This window comes from Manis javanica, chromosome 10, assembly GCF_040802235.1.
Source record: "Manis javanica isolate MJ-LG chromosome 10, MJ_LKY, whole genome shotgun sequence".
Lineage (NCBI taxonomy): Eukaryota > Metazoa > Chordata > Mammalia > Pholidota > Manidae > Manis > Manis javanica.
The window spans coordinates 69043587-69066464 of record NC_133165.1 but is presented as its reverse complement, the minus strand read 5'-3'; the positions used below and the strand labels follow the sequence as shown (position 1 = coordinate 69066464).

The 22878-nt window shown below is 40.6% G+C and overlaps 1 long non-coding RNA gene across 2 annotated transcripts; it reads left to right on the top strand.

Moving 5' to 3' along the window:
• Window positions 1–11349: 11349 nt before the first annotated feature.
• LOC140844115 (uncharacterized) lies at window positions 11350–17910 on the top strand. 2 transcript variants are annotated; one of them, XR_012122366.1, is made up of 3 exons: window positions 11838–15494; window positions 15808–16039; window positions 16437–17910. It is a non-coding gene; the product is annotated as an uncharacterized lncRNA (long non-coding RNA). The 2 variants fall into 2 exon arrangements; XR_012122367.1 differs by lacking the exon at window positions 15808–16039 and having other exon boundaries at window positions 11350–15494.
• Window positions 17911–22878: the final 4968 nt, after the last annotated feature.

Sequence of the window (22878 nt, the reverse complement as noted above, 5' to 3'; positions counted from 1 at the left end):
TCTTACACAGTGTTTTAGCAAGATAAGCTTGGTATGCATGACTATCCGACCAAGGTTAGCAGTCTGAAGGCCGCAGCTGCCCACCACCTGGTGTTCATGATTAACTGATTTGAGGTTAGCTAACTGAAGGTCACTACATTTAACACTGGCTGACTAACTTGTTTTTCAAGATTCTAATAATTTTTCTTCTCCTAGGTTAGAGGGTGGTGTTTAAGCCTTTAAGATGGCTGTACTTATGCACTTATGCTAACTTTTGATTTTTCAGATCCTACATCACTTCCTTTACTTTTCTGGCTTCAGCTGCCTCCCATACCTTTATGTCATTATTACAAACTTTCCTCAGTCTCCATCTGGTTCTAATTTTAGTTGTTCATAGTATTCTGTTATTATTCTTTAGTGTCTGTGGTTCTGTAGAGATTGCCCCTCTTTTATATCTGATCTTGTTTATTACGTATTCTCTTTTTTTTTCATGGTCAGTCTGTTTAGAGATTTATCAATTTTATTTATTTATTTTTCTAAGAATCATCTTCAGTTTCCTTGATTATTTCAATTATTGTCCAGTTCTCGATTTCATTGATTTCTACTCTATTATTTCCTGGCCTTTGCTTGCTTGGGTTTAATTTGCTCTTGTTTCTCTAGTTTTCTTAAGGTGGAAGCTTGAAATACTGATTTGAAATCTATTATTTTCTGCTGTTAAGTATTTATAATAGCTATAAGAAAATAGTAATTTATTCTCCATTTGCCCCATGGTCCCAAACACATAAACGGGTGAGAATTATGCCTGGACTTACTTGGGGCTTGCCCCACCTTATCTCTAAACATCCCGACCCTCCCCCAAGGCAACAGGGGGAGCAGACCTGCCACAATGAAAGGCACAATGCTCAGCAACATGCTACTGCCCTCTCTCTTTTTGTCTCTGTTCTCTCTCTCCCCCTCCTCTCTCTCCCCTTCCCTCTGGGGCAGCCACTTTCTCTTTCAGATAATAAAATCTCTTGCGTGGGCCCATGTCTCCTGAGTCGTTCTGGGTAAGGAGGGTCACAGAGATTTTTGATCCCTGGGTTATTGTGGGAGGCAGAATAATGTCCGTCCTCACCCCCTTACCCCATAATGTCTATGTCCTAAATACTGGAACCTGTGAATATGTTAGGTTACATAACAAAGTAATGGATTATGTTGGATTTCCTGTTGCTCAAACACATTGCATTCTTCAAACAGATCTTCCTTGAGCCTAATTTGAATTTTTTTTCCCATATATGGATTCTATTTCCTAAGTTTTGGAAGAGAATTATACATCTATATTTGTGAAATAGAAATAAAGTTTTTGCCTAGATTATAATAGATTATAAATTTATTCTGACTTCCAAAAATAAATTGGGAAGCTTTCTAGTTTAAACATTAAATTTTTAAAAAGGAAGAGAATTCTCTGCTCTTGAAAAGTTGTGTATCCATCTGGTACTGAAGCCTGTAAGAATACAGTAATTTATCCTCCATTTTCCCATGGTCCCAAGCACATAAGCTGGTGAGAATTATGCCTCAGTTTGCCTGGGGCTTGCCTGGGCTTCCCCCGCCTTATCTCTAAACATCCTGACCCTACCCCAAGGCAACAAGCCGACAGGCTCCGCCACTATAAAAGGCACCACACTGCTGCCCTCTCTCTTTGTCTCAGTCTCTCTGTCCGCCTGCTCTCCCTCTCTCTCTGCTCTCTGTCAAACTGCTCTCTCTGATGCTCCCTCTCCCCACCCCGGTCTGGGGCAGCCACTCTATCTTTCAAATAATAAAGTCTCCTGCATGGGCCCATGTCTCCTGAGTCGTTCTGGGTAAGGAGGGTCGCGGCGAGATACCCTTTCATTGGTGCCGTGACTCTGATGAGGCTCTCCCATTGACTTTGCTCTTCCTCCAGAAACCTGAGCTGCTTTGGGAACCCTCACTGCCCCATCCTCCTCCATGGGCTCACTGTCCATTTCCCCAGTCTCTCATCTTCTCACCCAACACCAGAATTTGATTTGGTGAGTTTCCCCTTCATGGTCAACTTAAATGTCCCTTTGGAACCTGGGAAGTGACTGTTGAGTGTCCGGCACCCCCAACGGCTCCTCTGGGACAGGGGCACCCCCAACCATGACTTTCAGAGTCATGGTTGATCCCCATAGTCGACTCTTCTCTGCCTCCCCATGGTGAGAATCCTCATCCACTGAGGCCAGGTCTCCCTTTATCTACATTTCTACTCTACTTGTAAACTCCTGGTACCAGGTACCGAGCGTCCCCAGTGTTTACACCTCCACCCCACAGTTAGGGGTGGGGACGAACCCCTAAATGTGCCTGGTCTTCTCCGTGACCTGCTCAATCACTCAGGGATACCTCAGTGATTTCTGAATGGTCTCGTTGTCACCGGAGGGGATCTGGCCTCTCTGGTCCTGCAAATTCACTGCTAGGATGCTTACTCAATAATCTAAAGCCCCTCCACCTCACTCCAGACCTCAAGCCTGTTCACTACTGTAATGAGATCTGGCCACAATGTCCCTTGGACAATCAGTGTAAATGGCCCCCCAATGGCTCTTTAGATCCTAAAATTCTCCATGACTTACACAACTAATGTGAGTGTACGGGCAAATGGAAAGAGATCCCATATATCCAGGCTTTCTCCTACCTCTGAACCAAGCTCTCTCTCTGCCTCCCCTGCAATCCTAAACACCTACTACTTGCCTTAAAGTCCACACCCCTAAGCTTTTTTCACATTCCCAAGTATCCTCAACTGCCTATAAAACTCCTAGACAATGCACCACCATGGGCCCTCTTGTCCCCTCCTGGCTCCATGCCAAGAGCTCTGTCTGTCCTCTCACTGTATCATTATGTCTCAATCTGTATGTTTGTGTGTCTAAATGTGTAAATGAAAAATATTTTTCTACCTACAGATTATATTAACAAAAACTGATTTAAAGACAAGCGCTTGTGAAAATTGGGCATTCTATAACTTCCAGAAAATTCTAATAGAAGATATTAAACATTAATGCTTATTTACGTTGAGCTGAATAGACATGTCCTTATGGTTATCAGCTGCCTAAGTTTACCTAATGTCATTTAGTTGATGGTATCTGTTAAATCTTTCAAAGAAAAATGCTTAAAGTGTAGCTTTGTATAATGTAACTATTTAAGCAAGTGCCTTAAAACTTTTAACAGCTTCACAAAATCAAATTCAAAAAGGTGCTTTTTACCTCTAGTTCACTCTGATATTTTCCAGAGCCCTTGGAACATGTCAGAGGAATTTTTTCTCATTGAGGAAAATATTTGGCTAATTTGGCTTATTTACCTGCTTAATTACCTAGAAGACACTGTCACAGGGAATGATGCTAAACTTTGAATGTTTTGTGTTACAGAAATACCTAAATTTCCTTATGACAACTGTCTTACAGTAAGCTCTCATCAGATCTTTAACCATTTTCATTTGTAAGTCTTTTGTCACCTATACTCACTGTTTTATTACTCCTAAACTAGTAAAAAACTAGATTTCAGTAGAACAGGTATTAGTTACATAGGATTAAGTAAACTAAGGAAGATAATTTTGTGGGTTGTTTCAAATGTTGTTGATAGTGTTTTAAGCTTTTTCTCTTAAGCTGACAATTTAGTAGACGACTGTCTTTATAAACAGAATTGAAACTTTATCTTTCATTCTACCTGATCCCTCCAGAATTTAAAAAAACTCAGTGACCATTTTTATATTTCATGGCAGTATATTTGCACTAGTTCATACCTGAGAGACACGTGTGTAAACAGATATGAACAGACAGCTTTAAGGAACTAAGTTTGACTTTATAAAGCGAACAAAGCCCCTTGGAAGAACTGGCCTGGTACCTTGCTTAGAGTTCCTAGCAGCCTTACCAGGTGAGTAAGGAAGGTCACTTCCCGGCAGGTGCAGGAACCTCAGGAAGAGAGGAATTCACCCAAATCTACAGGTACTGCAGGCACAACCTGATGGCAAGTCTGGCTTAGCTTTCTGGCCTCAAGAAGCCCTTAAAAGTTCAACCTGAAATTCCTTACAAAAAGTTCCAGAAAAGCACATTTTAAAGACCCCATGTAATCAATTACTCTTCTTGCTGCACTTATGCAAATAATCAAGTCAACTGTTAATTTTCTTAATCTGGCTACTTCTAATAAAAATGAGGGTGATTTTAGAGAAAAGTATTTTCAATAATGCAGTCTTATCTATTCTAAATCCTAATACTAGTCATTGAGATGTAAACTCGATCCAGAATTCTAGTTTTCCCATGATACCTGGCTATGATTCTCAATTAGACTCTTCATATTTCTAGTTCTCATATTCAGCCATGCATTCTTAATCTCATCAAGTTTGTCCTTCCAGAATGGAAAATCCAACTCAAGATGTTGCTACATAACCTAATTAACAATTTGTTCTATCTTGCCTAGAAGCCACAAAACTACAAATAGTAATAGAAATGAAACCCAGAATAGAAGCACCAACCTTCCGAGGCCCTCTCAACTGACCAGTGATGGAGACCTAGCTGCACCCTTCACTGCTCCCCCTTCTCAGCATGAAGCAGCCAGGGCAGTCATCACCCCCTTTCCCTAGCAGCAGCTAGGGTCTCCATCTGTAGAGGGGAGACTAAGACAGGGACCATAGGCTTAAAATAAGGTGAGAGTCTCTGAAAAAAGCAAGGCATGATATTTGCAGTCAGAACAATGTAAAACTACATGCTAGGAACCCCCCCCCACTAAAACTATGCTGAACATTAAGCTCTAGAATCATTCTTAGTGAGATCAGTAAATGTTCCCCAGATAAAGAAGAGTAGCACGTTTTATTATGCTAATCATTTGTAACCATGTATAAGATTCACTTTATCATACTAAAAGGCCCAGGCCTATGTGCTGTCTTTCCTCCTTCAGATCCAATGAGGTAATTTTGCAAACTGAGCAACAAACTGCAGACCCAGCTGTAGATGGCATAGTAAAAGACAAGAGTCTTTAACAAATAGACAATACCTCAGCCCACCTTGGGAACTGAGCAGGCAGCCTTTTTTTTTTTTTTTGCAGATAATTATTTTTTATTGAAGGGTAGTTGACACACAGTATTACATTAGTTTCAGGTGTACAACACTGTGATTCAACATTTATATACATGATAATTCTAGCTACCAGCTATCACCATACAAAGTTGTTACAACATTTTGACTATATTCCTTATGTTATACATTACATCCCAGTTACTTATTTATTTTACAATTGGAAGTCTGTACTTTTTTTTTGAGAGGGCATCTCTCATATTTATTGATCAAATGGTTAATAATAAAATTCTGTATAGGGGAGTCAATGCTCAATGTACACTCATTAATCCACCCCAAGCCTAATTTTCGTCAGTCTCCAATCTTCTGAAGCATAACGAACAAGTTCTTACATAGAGAACAAATTCTTCCATAGTGAATAAGTTACATGGTGAACTACAAGGGCAGTCATCACAAAAACTTTCGGTTTTGATCATGCATTATGAACTATAAACAATCAGTTCAAATAATGAATATTCGTTTGATTTTTACACTTGATTTATATGTGGATACCACATTTCTCTCTTATTATTTTTAATAAAATGCTGAAATGGTAGGTAGATGCAAGATAAAGGTAGAAAACATAGTTTAGTGTTGTAAGAGAGCAAATGTAGATGATCAGGTGTGTGCCTGTAGACTATGTGTTAATCCAGGCTAGATGGGGAATAAAACCTCCACGGATGCAGAAGATTTCTCTCAGAACAGGGGGTGAGGTTCTAAGCCTCACCTGTTGATCCCCAATTTCTCACCTGATGGCCCCCCCTGAGCATGCAGCCTTTTGATATACTCCCAGATCAAAACGCCGGTATCCCAGAGAAAAATAGAGGCAGGAGATTCCTTATGTTAAGTTAATTTTTAACATTCAGAGAACACTTAACAAGTCCTTCCCCAAGGCTTTAGAGATAATCCCCACCTTTTTGGACAGGCTCTAGCACTAGACCCCAAATCCCTTACTCTCTTGAGCTCCACCCTTCTTCAATATGTAGATGATCTCCTGTGTAGTCCCTCCCTACAAACCTCTCAACAGGATACTATTGTCCTTTTAAACTTTCAGAACAGAGCTATCGGGTTTCACCCTCCAAAGTTCAGCTGTCTGCTGCTCAGGTCACATACCTCGGAGTTCAGCTCTCCCACGCTATGAAGCCATTACCATAGACAGGAAAAAACTTCTCCAACCCATGCCCATTCCAAACAACAAAGACAGCATCCTTAACTCCCAAATGGCAAGGGCCATACACAGTAATCCTTTCCATGCCAACTGCAGTTAACCTCCAGGGTCTTCCCCACTAGATGCACAACTCCCACCATAAGCTGTTTGTATCCCATTATTCTCCTCCCACCAAATCTCCCACAGGTTCCTATTCCTCCACCCTGATGGGACCTCTTACTCTCCGCATTTCGGGCTGCTCATCTCCACTTCCACTCATCACTGAAGAAGTTTCTGCCAGCACAGAGTCCTAAGACCTCCCTTACAACCGCCCTGCATCATGCTTCAGGATTATTAACCCCAGTCTCAACACTTACTCTCTCACCAGACCTATCTTCCCAATGCCATCCCTTTCTTCTTTCAGACTGTCCAAAAGATTGCACCATCAAGGATTCCCTTTGTGAGAAACACACTCATTGGTCCAAATTCAGTAAGTGGACACAGAGACAAAGAGAACAGCGGAGCAAGGCTTTAATGACGGTCTTGCAAAATCTGGTGTCTGTGGGCAGGCACATCTGGGGAGTTTGGAGCCAATAATTTATCTCCTAGTGCACAAGTCCCTCTCCTGGTTCCTCATTGGCTGAGTACTACAGGGTTCAGTCTTCCCCGGACAACACCTAAGCCCGTTATCTTTCCTTTACATTTGTCTTATTCTTATTGGTAGGTTTAAAAAACTCAAACAGGTATAGCCAGGCCCTTATCAATTCCCCCACCCCCATTCTCAGCCCGAGCAGCTTCCACCACGTGGCCCTTTGTTAATACCTTACTGTTAAAAATGTTCAAACATCCTAGTGGGAATAAATCACATTTAGGTTTTATACTCTTTCCTAACAGTTCCTCCCTCTTTTTATTTAAGAATTTCTGATTTTATTCCTAGTAATGTATTTTAATTTACACTTGGTCCTTTCTCAAATTTCTCTAATGGCTTTCTACTCTTCCTTCTAGTCCAAATTTTCTTCTAATAAGATTATTTTGGGTGTAGGTCATAAGTATTTGCTTGTTTATGGCTGCCTTTATAAGCTTTTGAGTCAAGCCTCTCACACAAGGGATGATACAGCATCCTACAGCAGTTAAAAGTCTGGCAACTATAACAAGGGATAAAACAGAATCAACTAGACCTCTCTATTTTCCAAACCATCTTTCCAACCAGTCTATAAAAGGGTCCCTGGTGCCAGCTTTCAGCTTATTCATTAGCTAAAGTGTTGTCTTGTAATGATCTACAACTTCAACGAAAAAATTTTTTTCATTGGGTGTGGAGAGAAATGCCAGGGTAAATGGAATGGCCAATTGGACTAATGCACAAGACCTAGTCCAGGTGGGTGGCAACAAGTAGTGCAAGCTTCCCTTTCCACAGTACCACCAAACATCCACTAGGGGGATGTGTAATTTTGAGAAGTTGCCCTCTTTAGAGACATTTAGGACAGGATATGGGTACAAGTCAGTAAGTTCCCCACAGAAGTGGTGAACCCTTCCCCTTGCCTAGAGAGGCATGAGGAGTGATTCATCTTCTCTATGGAAAAAGAGGGGATTGGCCTTGGGTCTGACTTCTTTAGTGCATGAAAGAGTAAAGACAAGCCCTTGCAAGTCTCATTTCCCCAAGTGTCATTGTCCTGGTACAGGGCCAACATGCAGTTCATCTCAGTGGGGTCTATGTCCCAGCCAGAGGGATTGGGACTACCTGCACCTGTGGCCATCTAGCAGTACATATGTAACAAACGCTTTTATTCAAAGTAAGTACTGAAAATTTAACCCACTCTACCCAGGCATTGGTATCTCCATAACCTATCTCTATTTAAAGAGTCTATTTTAGGTCTTTTATCTCTGTTACAGTAACTAGTCTAGGGTTATTATGGGGAAGCTCTGGGTTGTTATTTCTCTCAGGATTGGGGGTGGCCACTATGGGTGAAGTCTTGCCTTCGATTAAATTAAGTCTAAAGCTTCCCATGGGATCTACCCCGATGACATCTGCACTGAGTCCATAAACATGAGGGGCAATTACAGGGTCTGAGTCTAAGTCTTGAGGTTAATGTATACTTAATAAAAGGGGGTTACACTGTCTGTCCTGGCAATTGTCAGGAGGAAATCCTTTAGCAGAGCTTTCTTTTTAAAGATTTTTCTGCTGCATAAGGGGCCATCCACCCTTGAAACTGGGTAGTCCACCAAACACTGCTCCACCTTGGACATGAGGGCCTACTTGTCTTTTTATTCTATTAAGATTTGTCCATTCAGGACAGAGATACTTATTATCTCCAGAAAGCTGTTTTTGGTCATTTAGGTCACCGTAAGAGAGAACCTGACAAGCATCAAACCTAATGGTTTGGGGGCTTGATGTTTTAGAAATATTGATTACCAGTTTGACAGGATAACCAGGAGTTCCTTCCCATTCTAGGGATCTCTGCGACTTGCCTGTGAAATACAGAGTTAGGATAAAAGTTAACATTTTAGGTTCTTTTTAGTTTCAGCCTTAAGGGTTGGTTAGCCACCTGGGACACTTGCCAATTCTGTTTTGTCCTCAGATCCCCCAGTCAGTTTCTTTGGTGTAATGAGTCCAACCCTTTTCAGCCATCCTCACTGCGGTCTCCGTGATCAGGAGCACTTGGGAGGGGCCTTCCCAGTTGGGCTGGAGTCCATCTTCTTTCCAGGATTTTACTAACACCAGGTCTCTAGGCTGGAAGCAGTGAGCGAAGAACTCAGGTGGGGGAGTCTGGGTGAGGATTCCTTTCAGCTTGAGAGAAGATAGAAGACATGGCCAGCACATATTCTCTTAAAAATTGATCTTTTGTTTTCATAGTGGGCAAGTCTGTTGCCCTTCCCAGATATGGTAGCTCATATAATAATCATTATTCCCTGTAGTACTTTTGAAGTAAAATGACTCCTGTTATCTGAATCAACATTTTCTATTAACTCAAACCTAGGAATAACTTGCTCTAAAAGTACTTTTATCACTGATCCTGCCATTGCAGTTGTTAATGGGTGGGCCTCCACCCATCCAGTGAGATGGTCAACAATCATTACTAAATATTTAAGCTTTCCCACTTTTGGTATCTCAGTAAAGTCAATCTGAATGCTTTGGAATGGTCTTATTCCTGGGAGTCTTTTTCCAGATACTAGTTTTCTCATACACTTCTTAGTAGTTCTTTGGTACATTATACTGCTCCTACAAACCTGTCTAGCAATGGTGTAAATGCTAATACACCCATAAACCTTTAGCAAAGCATCGCATATCACCTGAGTACCCCAATGGCTCCCCCTGTGTAACATGTTCATCAACTCTCTCATAATAGGATGGCCAATCATTTCTCTCCCATCTGGTAAAGTCCACCGCCCTTTCTCATCTCGAGAAGCCCCCATCTCCTGTAGCTTCTTAATCTCCTTCTTGGAAAACTTTGGGATCAATGAGATTTTAGGGATATTTGGGATGAGGTTCAAAATCTAATTTCATCCTCAGATGCAGCCTCTTTAGCAGCTACATCAGCAATCCTGTTACCCATAGCTTCATAAGAACTTCCTTTCTGGTGACCATTCACAGGTTATAGAAATCTCAGCTGGAAGTACAAGATTTTCCAGAACCTCTTTAATTAATGTCCCATGAATCAATTCTTGTCCTTTACTATTTATAAGACCTCTTTCTGTCCAAATTTTTCCAAAGGTATGGACTACTCCGAAGGCATGTCTGTGTAAATGGTGCTTTCCTTTAAGAGCAAACAACTCACAGGTTTGAGCTGACCAATGATTGGGTAATCTCCCCTTTTTGCAGATGGATAACTGGTCTCCATCAGTGATGGCATAGCCATTATGTCGTTTGCCCTCTATCATCTGGGAGGACCCATCTATAAACAGTTTCATACCCCCACCTAGAGGAGTTTTCCTTAAATCAGGCCTGACTCTAGTCTATGAGGTCCATGCAACTATGGCTCAATTCTGATTGACCTTCAGCCTTCCCTGCCCATAGGAAGCTGGTCGGATAGAGACAGGTGTCTGTGGTTAAGATCAGGTGATCTTTTTCAAGTAAACTTGCTTCATATTTTAAAATTTGAGAATCTATTAGCCAGTGCCCAGCCCACTGATTAAGTAAGCATGGCCCGAACCTGGTGAGGAGTACTGGCTGTGAGGGTTCCTTCAAGTTAATTTCCTGCTTTCTTCCACCAATAAGGTCATGGCTGCCATGGCCTGAACACATTCAATCCATCATCAAGAGACAGGGTCCAATAGTTTAGACATAAAGGCTACTGGTTCTTTCTTTCCTCCCCGGGCTTGGGTCAAAACCCCTACAGGGAACCTTGTTCAACAGTAACAAACCAGTGAAACGGCTTCTCTAAAGATGGGAGTGCCAGAACTCGGGTGGTGACTAAAGATTGCTTTCAATTCCTCTAGAATTTGCGGTTCTGCTGGGTCCATTGGAGAGGGTCTGGCTCCCCTCTAACAATTTGAAATACAAGCTTCTAGCCTCTCTTCTAACAATTTTTGAGCTTCTCTCAGTAATTCTTCTCTAGGTTTTTCATTCCATCCATCTAAATTCTGTAATTTCTCAGATATATCTGGCCAATTTTCAGTTACAAAATTGACTTTTAAAAGATCCTGTCCTACCTGAGCTTCTGGGTCAAGTTCTGAATATCTTCTCATCTGGTCCGAGTCTCTATGAAAATGCAGTTGGGGTTTCTTCCTTTTCCCATTGGACTTCAAACACCTTAGAAACATTTTGAGATCTTGGGGCCGATTCCCTAATTCCCTTTATAATTAGCCCTCGAAGATCCTGCATTTTAATTCTATCCCCTAGATTATTATTATCCCATCTAGGATCTACATTTGGGAACTTTTGTTCCACTGACTGGACACCCGGGCCAGGTGGGTGTTTTTGTTCCCAAATGGACACAGCAGCTCTCCTGATCACCCCCCTCTCACCACCAGGGAGTGGGATATTCATGATGTACATCAGTTCAACGTAAATATATATATTAGGTCCCAGGAATTGATCTAGTGGGCCCACTTGGCAAAGGGGATCTTCTAGCAATGCTTAAAATTTCTTACCTCAGTACCCATGAGGGGAGCAGTAACACATTTCCCCTTGTCCTAGTGGGACCTCTCTCAATGGAAACATCTTGGGATTCCTAGTGGACTCCTCAGAAGGCAAGGGAAAACTCTAAGTCCTTCTTACATTAAGTCCAGGGAGAGGAAATCCTGGGGCAAAATACCTCTAAAAACTGAAACAAAGGGAGACAAAGTTTAAAATCTATTTACTATTCACAAGCTGCAGTCTGGGTCTCTTTCTCTTTCAGGCTCTAGCATCAGCCAAAAACTGGCCCTCCCCCTCACCTCTCAGGTACAGATAAGCCCTCCATTGCCCAGGTAATTACCCATTGATATGGAGATGAACTTCTCTCCACCCCTGTGAGATGCAAACGCACTAAAGCCATACTTCTTTCCATCTCTGAATGCCTGTTGATATGAGATATGAGTGGGGTGGAAAGAGAAAAAGGCCAGGAAAGTCCACTAAAAAGACCCAGAGTTAATTAATTAAAGCTCAAAAAGACAGGAGCAACTTGACCTGGAGTGTTTGAATATTGTTCAGATAAAGGAGAGGGCACCTCAGCATAGCCTGTCTTTATTTTGTTAATCATACAGGCCCAGCCTCTTCTTTTCTCTTTTTTTAACTTTAACTATATGCTATTTTTTTTCTTTCTGACCACAAATAGTCTGCAACCCAGGAAATCAATTTAGCATGCAGGTGCAGCCATAAACAACATAGCAAAAGGCAGGAAGGACTTCATCCCAAAGATTGTATTTTTTTTTTTTTTTTTTTTTTGAGAGGGCATTGTAGGATCTGAAGAATCAAAAGTTAGCATAAGTACAGCCATCTTAAGGCCTAAATACCACCCCCTAACCCAGAAGAAGGAAAATCATTAGAATCTTGAAAAACAAGTTAGTTAGCCTGTGTCAATTGTAGTGACCTTTAGTTAGCCAACCGTAAATCAGTTAATCATACATGCCTAGCTTATCTTGCTAGAACCACCCTAGACATTCCGAAAGTGATCTCATCTAACCAGACCCCAGGATGTGGCGCCAGCAAAAGATTTATGAGCCTATAGAAAAAACCCTGTATTGTAATTATGGAAAATTTTACCCCTTTTGAAAATGCTATAAAACCTTCTGGCTTTCTGTGCTCTGGGTCCTCGTTGAGACCTGCTGCGACAGGCTGACTTGGACCCCAACTAGTTGGCTTCCGAATAAATTCCTCTTGCTTGTTGCATCAAGAAACGTCTTTGGTGAGTGATTTGGGGCGGCGCCTTCCTCAGGGGAATCCAACATTTGGGGGCTCGTCCGGGATCATGCGCTCACCCCGCTTCACTCCCGAAGTCGCTCTTGGAGGAAGAGGTAAGATTAGTGGCGCCTTGGTTTGTCTGTGTTCTGTTTTCTGTTTTTCAGTGAGACCGGTCAGAATTCTGAAAGGGGGTACCCACTGTCTGGCAGCTGTCCCGATCCCGTAAAGGGGTCGAGACTGCGGTCGGTAGACGTACTAGGAGCACCGCAGGCTGCAACCCTGGGGGACGCCTCGGGGAGGTTGGGAGGCCAGGGACGCCTGGTAGCCTCCCGTCTGTTTTTCCGGCAAGGTGAATCTGATGAGATAGGGTTGATTTTCAGGTGCCAGGAATATCAACCCTCTGATTCCTTTCGGTTTCTGTTTGAAAATCTGAGAAAAAACAAAAAGCGGCCGCTGTGTGTCTAATCTGTGTGTGTCTCTGTTTTTTGTGTCTTTCATGTGCCTAATAATTGTTATACTGACAATGGGACAGACTCAGACAACCCCCTAAGTGTGTAAATGAATATATCTTTCTACCTCCGGATGGTATTAATGAAATTGATTTAAAGACAAGCGCTTGTGAAAATTGAGTGTTCTAAAACTTCCAGAAAACCTGGTAAAAAAGTGTTAAGCATTAATGCTAATTTGAGTTTGCCTGAGGCGGGCATGTCCTGGTAGTTGTCGGCTGCCTGAGTTTACCTAGAGTCATTTGAGTCATGTTATCTGCTAAATCTTTTAAGAATAGAATGCTTAGAAGCTTGGCTTTGTCTAGTGTTCAGTGGGGGTCTTGTGAGTAGGCTAGCATAGTTGTTGCAGGTAAGTGAACTGGATAAGTGTGGCAAGTGAACACCTTTTAAATTGTGTGTTGCAGTGTGTATGCCTACCTGCAGCCTGAGAATCTTTGTAGTAACTTAAAGCCTTAGAGTTTTGTTAAGTTGAGAAGATGTGCTCTGTGTTTGCTGGGAGATTGTGCTGTGAAGCTCATGGTTGCAGAAATTGTAGAATGTGTTCGTGAGTTTGTTGGTCTAGAAAATGTTAGTTTGACAGTTTGCAGTGTCCTGCTTCTCAGTGTTCACTAAAAGTTAAAGTTTCTAATGGTTTTAAGTTCTAATTAAAACCACTTAAAGTAATAAAGAAAAACATTTCTCTATGCTAAAAGATGTATGTTTTAATAAGAAAAAGTATAAAAAATGAAAACTCTTCTGCATGCTAAAGAATGTGTTTTGTAATAAAAGAAAGTAACTTTGTTCTAAAGTACAGCTATTTATTTAAAGAGAGACAAAGAGAGAAAACAGCGTGGTGCCTTTTGTTGTAGAAGATCAGCTCAGCCTGTTGCTTTGGGGGGAGAGTTAAGATGTTTAGAGATAAAGTGAGATAAACCCAGTCAAGGCGCAGGCAAGCCCAGGCATAATTCTCACCGGCTTATGTGCTTGGGACCATGGGGCAAATAAAGAATAAATTACTATATTCTTACAGATATAGTCATGCCTAGTGAAATTAAAGCAAGTGAGTCTTGATATCAAGTGCACAGCAAAATTAAAATCTCGTTTCCAGTTAAACAGTTTTCTTTAACTGTTAGTCTGCTCTTAATGTTGAAAGATCACAGCAGTTTCTCATGCTTAAAGTCTCAGTGAGTTGCCATGAAATCGTAATGTTAAAGGGACTAAAAGCTAAAGTTTGTTAACAACTGTATAACCTTTATTTGCCTTTGAAATATTTTGTTATTAAAAATGATTGCATGGCCTGAAAAATTGAATTCCTAAGCAGAATAGTAACAAAGCTTTTTTCAGCTGATTAAATGCACTTAGTTAACAAACCAAAATTTATTAAACTGTAGAATCTGGACAAGATTATGTTTCTCCCAGAAAAACAGGTTTCACTGTAAAAGTTTAGATAGACGAACGTGTGACCACTTTTGAGAAAAGTTGTAATAGATTTTTTGAGAACCACCAGGTCTTCTTGTTTAATTTATATGCTGTATGTTTTAAAAAACATGGGGGACTCTCCATATTTTTTAATGCAAATAATCTTAGAGCTTTTAATAGAATTTGCATAGCAGCTTATATCTACTATTAAAGAGTAAAACATTCTTGAAGCTTTCAGGGAAGACCTGTAAACTTAAGCACTTTCTCTGCTTTTTTGTATCTGGTCTTAGACACTTATGCTGAGTTATGTTCTTATTATTTTCACTGTTTGTAAGCTATTGATTGTAAGCCAAAGGTCATCATTTCTCAGTCCCTAAATGAAGAAGTAAAATGCCTGATCTCTTTCATCTCAAATCATATTTCTGGTCATATCTGAATATCTGTGTGAAAGAAAGAGACATTTAAATTTGAGATTCTGCTTAAACTTTTAAGTTGAATTTGACTATAGCCATATTCATTCTTTGTATGTATCTCTAACAGGTCTTTTGTATGCCTGGTGATATTATACTCTGCCTTGAGTTTAGACAGTTCTTTCAGCTAAATATGAATTATTATTGTAGCTTTTTTCCCCTCCTGAAGATGAAAGCAGAAGAATCTACCATCTGCTACCATTCTCTCAAGAATGCTTAGTAACCTAGAATTAGTTTGACTTTCTGTATGTTGTCTTTAAAAATTGACAGCAGCAGTCTCCCCTGCTGCCCCACTTTTTAAGATATCTCGTTTACTGTGCTGAGTATATAGACAATAAATGTGTAATGATAGTTCTAAAAAAATTAAATGCAAAAAAGTGCTTTTACCTCTAGTTAACTCTGATATTTTCCAGAGGGCCCCTGGAACATGTCAGAAGAATTTTTTCTCACTAGACAAAGTATTTGACTAATTTGGCTTATTTATCTGATATATATATATTTATTTACCAAGAAAGCACTGTCAAAGAGAATGATGCTAAACTTTGTTACTGAATGTTTTGTATTACAGAAATATCAGAATTTCCTTATGTCAACTATTTTACAGTAAGCTCTCATCATATCTTTAACCATTGTCATTTGTAAGTCTTTTGTCATTTATAGTATTATCCCTAAACTGGTAAAGAACTAGATTTCAGCAGAACAGGTATTAGTTACATAAGATTACATAAACTAAAGAAAATGATTTTGTGTCTTTTTGTTTCAAATGTTGCTGGTAAAGTGTTTTAACCTTGTTCTCTTAAACTGACAACAGTTTAGTAAATGACTATCTTTAGAGCAGAATTGAAACATCCTTCTCTCTACTTGATCCCTCCAGAGTTTAAAAACTTTCAGTGACTGTTTTTGTATTCCATGGCAGTATGTTTATTTGCATGAGTTCAATAAGAATCTGCTTTCCTTGTGAGAAGACTACTTAAGAACACTGGTTATACTGCCAAGTCTTTGACTGGAATGTCGTACCTGAGAGACATGTGTATAAACTCAGATGTGAACAACTTTAAAGAACTAAGATTGACTTTATAAAGCCAACAAAGCCCCTTGGAAGAACTGGCCTGGTACCTTGCTTACAGAGTTCCCAGCAGCCTTACCAGGTGAGTAAAGAAGGTCACTTCCTGGCAGGTGCAGAGACCTCGAGAAGAGATGAATTCATCCAAATCTACAGGTACTGCAGGCAAAGCCTGATGGCAAGTCTGGCTTGGCTGTCTGGCCTCAAGAGGCCTTTAAAAGTTCAATCTGAAATTCCTTACAAAAAGTTCCAGCAAAGCATATTTAAAAGAGCCTGTGTAATCAATTGCTCTTCTTGCTGCACCTGTGCAAATAATCAAGCCAGCTGTTAATTATTTTCTTAACCTAGTTACTTCTAGTAAAAATGAGAGTGATTTTAGAGAGAAGTATCGTTTCAATAATGCAGCCTCCTTCCAGAATAAAAAATCCAACTCCAGATGTTGCTACATAACCTAATAACACAATTTGTTTTATCTTGCCTAGAAGCCACAAAACTGCAAATAGTAATAAAAATGAAACCCAGAATAGAAGCGCCAGCCTTCTGAAGCCCTCTCAACTGACCGGTGATGGAGACCTAGCTGCACCCTTTACTGCGCCCCCTTCTCAGCATGAAGCAGCCAGAGCGGTCATCACCCCTCTTCCCTAGCAGCAGCTAGAGTCTCTATCTGTAGAAGAAAGAATGAGACCATACCCATAGCCTTCCCTGGTAAAAACAGGTATTTAATCCCTCCTCCCGAGGGATAGTGGGCTTGTAACACTGGAGTGACCCCATGTGTCTCTACTTCTGCCTTCAACTCCTCCCGTGATTTCTGTATCATGGTCCAGCTGGTGCCCAGGTTGATGTATCATGATGATCTCTCATTCGTAGCTGAATTTGAACCTAAGCATAGATATAAGAGAGAGCCGGTCTCGCTGACCTTAGCCGTGTTGTTAGAGATAAGAGTCGCAGCTGGAGTGAGAACGGAGGCAGCCGCTATTGTTCAAGGGAACCAGCATTATGAAAGACTAAGGACTGCTATTGATGAAGACCTAAAAACCATAGAGCAATCCATTACAAAACTTGAAGAATCTCTGACTTCCCTTTCTGAGGTAGTCTTACAGAATAGACGAGGGCTAGATCTGCTGTTCCTAAAAGGAGGAGGACTGTGTGCAGCTTTAAGAGAAGAATGCTGCTTTTATGCAGATCATTCCGGGATAGTAAGAGATTCAATGTCAAAACTTAGAGAAAGGCTAGATCAGAGGAAGAGAGAGCGAGAAGCAGGCCAAAGACTGTTTGAATCTTAGTTCACTAGGTCCCCGTAGTTTACAACCCTGATATCCACTCTGGCTAGGCCCCTACTCATCCTTGTGTTGCTCCTAACTTTGAGACCCTGCATATTAAACCGGTTGATAACTTTTGTTAGAGAAAGAGTGAGTGCTGTTCATGTACTAATGTTGAAGCAACAATACCACTCACTCACCTCACAAGAAGATACAAACATTCCATGATTGGAATGCCCCAAAAAGAGAAGTGGGGAAATGTAGGATCTGAAGAATCAAAAGTTAGCATAAGTACAGCCATCTTAAGGCCTAAATACCACCCCCTAACCCAGAAGAAGGAAAATCATTAGAATCTTGAAAAACAAGTTAGTTAGCCTGTGTCAATTGTAGTGACCTTTAGTTAGCCAACCGTAAATCAGTTAATCATACATGCCTAGCTTATCTTGCTAGAACCACCCTAGACATTCCGAAAGTGATCTCATCTAACCAGACCCCAGGATGTGGCGCCAGCAAAAGATTTATGAGCCTATAGAAAAAACCCTGTATTGTAATTATGGAAAATTTTACCCCTTTTGAAAATGCTATAAAACCTTCTGGCTTTCTGTGCTCTGGGTCCTCGTTGAGACCTGCTGCGACAGGCTGACTTGGACCCCAACTAGTTGGCTTCCGAATAAATTCCTCTTGCTTGTTGCATCAAGAAACGTCTTTGGTGAGTGATTTGGGGCGGCGCCTTCCTCAGGGGAATCCAACAGGCATCTCTCATATTTATTGATCAAATGGTTGTTAAAAACAATAAAATTCAGTATAGGGGGGTCAATGCTCAATGTACAATCATTAATCCATCTCAAGCCTAATTCTCGTCAGTCTCCAATCTTCTGAAGCATAACGAACAAGTTCTTACATGGTGAACGAATTCTTACAGAGTGAATAAATTCTTACATGGTGAACAGTACAAGGGCATTCATCACAGAAACTTTCGGTTTTGATCATGCAATATGACCTATAAACCATCAGGTCAAATATGAATATTCATTTGATTTTTGTACTTGATTTATATGTTGATCCCACATTTCTCCTATTATTATTATTATTTTTATTTTTAATAAAATGCTGAAGTGGTAGGTAGATGCAAGATAAAGGTAGAAAACATAGTTTAGTGCTGTAAGAAGGCAAATGTAGATGATCAGATGATCAGGTGTGTGCCTATGGACTAAGTATTAATCCAGGCTAGACAAGGGCAGCAAGACATCCACGGATGCAGAAGATTTCTCTCAAAGCAGGGGGGGTGAGGTTCTGAGCCTCACCTCTGTTGATCCCCAAATTCTCACCTGATGGCCCCCCTGCGACTGTGCCTGTCTTAGGTTGTTCCTCCCTTGAGGAATCTTACCCGTCTCTGGCTAACCACTCATCTTCCAGGGCCATACAGGGAAATGTAAAGTTGGTAAGTGAGAGAGAAGCCATATTGTTTGCAAAGGTTAGCTTTTTACTTCTTTGCAGATTTATGCCCTGTGGCTTCTATGCCCAGCACTTGTCTCGAGGTATCTTTACCACCTGGAGGAATTATGATACTCGGTAAATTCGATATGAGGCACGAATTCTATTTAAGGTTTGTAATTAGGAAGGAAGAAGAAAAGCTATAGATGTAGCATATGAAGGAAACTTGGGAGGATTGATTATTTCTTTGACATATCTTCTTGTATAGTACCTTAAGTATGTATAGGTTTTAAACTACTAACTAATTTGCACACACATATTAACATAATAGGAATACGGTGACATAAACAAAGCAAATCTATAATTACCAGCCATCTCCAGTGAAGCCAAGAAAACCATTTAGGCACCCTAGGCATTTGTGAAAATTTATCTATGATATGATGGATATTTTCCAACTGTACTTGAACCATCAGACAAATTAAAGCAGCCCATTTCTGGGATCTGTTCACATCCCATATGTTCTTTTAACCATAGATAGTCTATAGTCATGAGATTTTGGGGTGCTACAACTTGCACCCCTCCCAACTCCTGGTTGAGTTCCAACAGTACAGATCCAGTCAAATTCGTTGTCTCACTGTATGCACATGCCAGCCTAGACATCTCCCTCCTCCTTCTTATGGCAAGTCCAGGAGACGGTGGGCTGGATGCAGCCACAACCGCAGCATCGTCCGGATCCCTGTGGAGGCTTTTTGATGATCATCCCCCGGCACGAGTCCTCCAGAGAGTGCTGATGCCAGAAGCTCCTCCTCATATCGTATCTTAGTTCATTTTCTGGGTATCCAAGCTAGGCCTTGATCTTCTGCATAGAAACAGACAGACCCTTTGCCCACACTTTGACATGCCCTCTATACCACTGTGCAGAACTCATTGGAGGTCAGCACACAGTAACTGCTTTTTTTTTTTTTTTTTTAATTAAGAGAAAGGAATATTATCAGAAAAGAGTACCTCCATAGCTGATCATCTGACACCCTTTAAGTGATCAACATTAAGGATATTTAAAGCATGCGTTGATCTTTGATTTACCAATAGTTTTATCCTGTTAAGGAGTAATCCCCCTTTTCTTTCTTTCTTTCTTTTTTTTTTTTAAATTTTTAATCTACACTTACCTGAAGAATACTATGTTTACTATGCTCTCCCCTATATCAGGTCCCCCCTAACAACCACATTACGGTTACTGTCCATCAGCTTAGCAAAATGTGGTAGAGTCACTACTTGTCCTCTCTGTGTTGTGCAGCCCACCCTCCCCTTTCTCCCTCCCCCCCATGCATGCTAATCTTAATACCCCCCTTCTTCCACCCCATTATCCCTCCCTGCCCACCCATCCTCCCCAGTTCCTTTCCCTTTGGTACCTGTTAGTCCATTTTTGGGTTCTGTAATTCTGCTGCTGTTTTGTTCCTTCAGTTTTTCCTTTGTTCCTATACTCCTCAGATGAGTGAAATCATTTGGTATTTCTCTTTCTCCGCTTGGCTTATTTCACTGAGCATAATACTCTCCAGCTCCATCCATGTTGCTGCAAATGGTTGGATTTTTCCACTTCTTATGGCTGAGTAGTATTCCATTGTGTATATGTACCACATCTTCTTTATCCATTCATCTACAGATGGACATTTAGGTTGCTTCCAATTCTTGGCTATTGTAAATAGTGCTGCGATAAACATAGGAGTGCATCTGTCTTTCTCAAACTTGATTGCTGCGTTCTTAGGGTAAATTCCTAGGAGTGGAATTCCTGGATCAAATGGTAGGTCTGTTTTGAGCATTTTGACGCACCTCCATACTGCTTTCCACAATGGTTGAACTAATTTACATTCCCACCAGCAGTGTAGGAGGGTTCCCCTTTCTCCACAGCCTCGCCAACATTTGTTGTTGTTTGTCTTTTGGATGGCAGCTATCCTTACTGGTGTGAGGTGATACCTCATTGTAGTTTTAATTTGCATTTCTCTGATAATTAGCGATGTGGAGCATCTTTTCATGTGCCTCTTGGCCATCTGTATTTCTTTTTTGGAGAACTGTCTGTTCAGTTCCTCTGCCCATTTTTTAATTGGGTTATTTGTTTTTTGTTTGTTGAGGCGTGTGAGCTCTTTATATATTCTGGACGTCAAGCCTTTATCAGATCTGTCATTTTCAAATATATTCTCCCATACTGTAGGGTTCCTTTTTGTTCTATTGATGGTGTCTTTCGCTGTACAGAAGCTTTTCAGCTTAATGTAGTCCCACTTGCTCATTTTTGCTGTTGTTTTCCTTGCCCGGGGAGATATGTTCAAGAAGAGATCACTCATGTTTATGTCTAAGAGGTTTTTGCCTATGTTTTTTTCCAAGAGTTTAATGGTTTCGTGACTTACATTCAGGTCTTTGATCCATTTTGAGTTTACCTTTGTATATGGGGTTAGACAATGGTCCAGTTTCATTCTCCTACATGTAGCTGTCCAGTTTTGCCAGCACCATCTGTTGAAGAGACTGTCATTTTGCCATTGTATGTCCATGGCTCCTTTATCAAATATTAATTGGCCATATATGTTTGGGTTAATTTCTGGGGTCTCTAATCTGTTCCACTGGTCTGTGGCTCTGTTCTTGTGCCAGTACCAAATTGTCTTGATTACTATGGCTTTGTAGTAGAGCTTGAAGTTGGGGAGTGAGATCCCCCCTACTTTATTCTTCTTTTTCAGGATTGCTTTGGCTATTCGGGGTCTTTGGTGTTTCCATATGAATTTTTGAATTATTTGTTCGAATTCATTGAAGAATGTTGCTGGTAATTTGAGAGGGATTGCATCAAATTTGTATATTGCTTTCGGCAGGATGGCCATTTTGACGATATTAATTCTTCCTAGCCATGAGCATGGGATGAGTTTCCATTTATTAGTGTCCCCTTTAATTTCTCTTAAGAGTGACTTGTAGTTTTCAGAGTATAAGTCTTTCACTTCCTTGGTTAGGTTTATTCCTAGGTATTTTATTCTTTTTGATGCAATGGTGAATGGAATTGTTTTCCTGATTTCTCTTTCTATTGATTCGTTGTTAGTGTATAGGAAAGCTACAGATTTCTGTGTGTTGATTTTGTATCCTGCAACTTTGCTGTATTCCGATATCAGTGCTAGTAGTTTTGGAGTGGAGTCTTTAGGGTTTTTTATGTACAGTATCATATCATCTGCAAATAGTGACAGTTTAACTTCTTCTTTACCAATCTGGATTCCTTGTATTTCTTTGTTTTGTCTGATTGCCGTGGCTAGGACCTCCAGTAATATGTTGAATAAGAGTGGGGAGAGTGGGCATCCCTGTCTGGTTCCCGATCTCAGTGGAAATGCTTTCAGCTTCTCGCTGTTCAGTATAATGCTGGCTGTGGGTTTATCATATATGGCCTTTATTATGTTGAGGTACTTGCCCTCTATTCCCATTTTGCTGAGAGTTTTTATCATGAATGGATGTTGAATTTTGTCAAATGCTTTTTCAGCATCTATGGAGATGATCATGTGGTTTTTGTCTTTCTTTTTGTTGATGTGGTGGATGATGTTGATGGATTTTCGAATGTTGTACCATCCTTGCATCCCTGGGATGAATCCCACTTGGTCATGGTGTATGATCCTTTTGATATACTGTTGAATTCTGTTTGCTAATATTTTATTGAGTATTTTTGCATCTACATTCATCAGGGATATTGGTCTGTAATTTTCTTTTTTGGTGGGGTCTTTTCCTGATTTTGGTATTAGGGTGATGTTGGCTTCATAGAATGAGTTTGGGAGTATTCCCTCTTCTTCTATTTTGTGGAACACTTTAAGGAGAATGGGTATTATGTCTTCTCTGTGTGTCTGATAAAATTCCGAGGTAAATCCGTCCGGCCCCGGGGTTTTGTTCTTGGGTAGTTTTTTGATTACTGTTTCAATTTCTTTGCTTGTAATTGGTTTGTTTAACTTTTGTGTTTCTTCCTTGGTCAGTCTTGGGAGGTTGTATTTTTCTAGGAAGTTGTCCATTTCTTCTAGGTTTTCCAGCTTGTTGGCATATAGGTTTTCATAGTAGTCTTTAATAATTCTTTGTATTTCTGTGGAGTCTGTCGTGTTTTTTCCATTCTCATTTCTGATTATGTTGATTTGTGTTGACTCTCTTTTTCTCTTAATAAGTTGGGCTAGAGGCTTATCTATTTTGTTTATTTTCTCAAAGAACCAGCTCTTGGTTTCGTTGATTT